Source organism: Mizuhopecten yessoensis, unplaced genomic scaffold, assembly GCF_002113885.1.
Source record: "Mizuhopecten yessoensis strain PY_sf001 unplaced genomic scaffold, ASM211388v2 scaffold3029, whole genome shotgun sequence".
Lineage (NCBI taxonomy): Eukaryota > Metazoa > Mollusca > Bivalvia > Pectinida > Pectinidae > Mizuhopecten > Mizuhopecten yessoensis.
In genome coordinates, this window is record NW_018404840.1 from 18,376 (window position 1) to 18,723 (window position 348).

The window sequence follows — 348 nt, forward strand, 5'->3', positions numbered from 1 at the left end:
GGCCTGTTGCTAGAGTTGTGATGTCTATGTGTTTGGTGCTAGAGCTGTGATGTCTATATGTTTGGTGCTATAGTTGTGATGTCTATGTGTTTGGTGCCAGAGTTGTGATGTCTATATGTTTGGTGCTAGAGTTGTGATGTCTATAGGCCTGGTCCTAGAGTTGTGATGTCTATATGTATGGTGCTAGAGCTGTGATGTCTATGTGTTTGGTGTTAGAGCTGTGATGTCTATATGTTTGATGCTATAGTTGTGATGTCTATGTGTTTGGTGCTAGAGCTGTGATGTCTATAATTTTGGTGCTATAGTTGTGATGTCTGTGTGTTTGGTGCCAGAGTTGTGATGTCTATA